This window comes from Panulirus ornatus, chromosome 13 (assembly GCF_036320965.1).
Source record: "Panulirus ornatus isolate Po-2019 chromosome 13, ASM3632096v1, whole genome shotgun sequence".
In the NCBI taxonomy this organism is placed as follows: Eukaryota; Metazoa; Arthropoda; class Malacostraca; order Decapoda; family Palinuridae; genus Panulirus; species Panulirus ornatus.
The window spans coordinates 30,518,660-30,519,468 of NC_092236.1; positions in this window are offsets into that span (position 1 = coordinate 30,518,660).

Below are 809 nucleotides of genomic sequence, written 5' to 3' on the forward strand. Positions count from 1 at the left end.
GATTGACCAAGAGGATGTATGTGTCAGAGGTGGAGGGAACGAGGAGAAGTGGGAGACCAAATTTTAGGTGGAAAGATGGAGTGAAAAAGATTTTGAATGATCGGGGCATAAGCATCCAGGAGGTGAAAGGAGTGCAAGGAAGAGAGTGAGTTGGAAGGATGTGGTATACCGGGTCGACGTGCTGTCAATTGATTGAACCAGGGCATGTGCAGCGTCTGGGGTAGACCATGGAAAGTTCTGTGGGGCCTGGATGTGGAAAGGGAGCTGTTGTTTCAGTGCATTATTATATGCCAGCTAGAGACTGATTTTGAACGAATGGGGTCTTTCTTGTCTTTTCCTAGCGCTACCTCGCACGTACGAGGAGGGAGGGGGTTGTAATTCCATGTGTAGCGGGGTGGCGTTGGGATTGAATAAAGGCAGACAGTATGAATTGTGTACATGTGTATATATGAATAGGTCTGTGTGTATATATATGTGTGTACATTGAGATGTATGGGTATGTATATTTGCGTGTCTGGACGTGTATGTATATACATGTGTACATGTGGGACATTCTTTCGTATGTTTCTTTGCGCTACCTCGCTGACGCGGGAGACATCGACAAAGCAATATATATATATATATATATATATATATATATATATATATATATATATATATATATATATATATATATATATATATGGAATACATTGAAAAATGGGGTGACTGTACTGAAAGGTTGGTAACGTTATTTAATGTATGTATAAGTTGTGGTGGGGTGCCTGAGTATTGGCGGAATGCTTGCATAGTGCCATTGTACTAAGGCA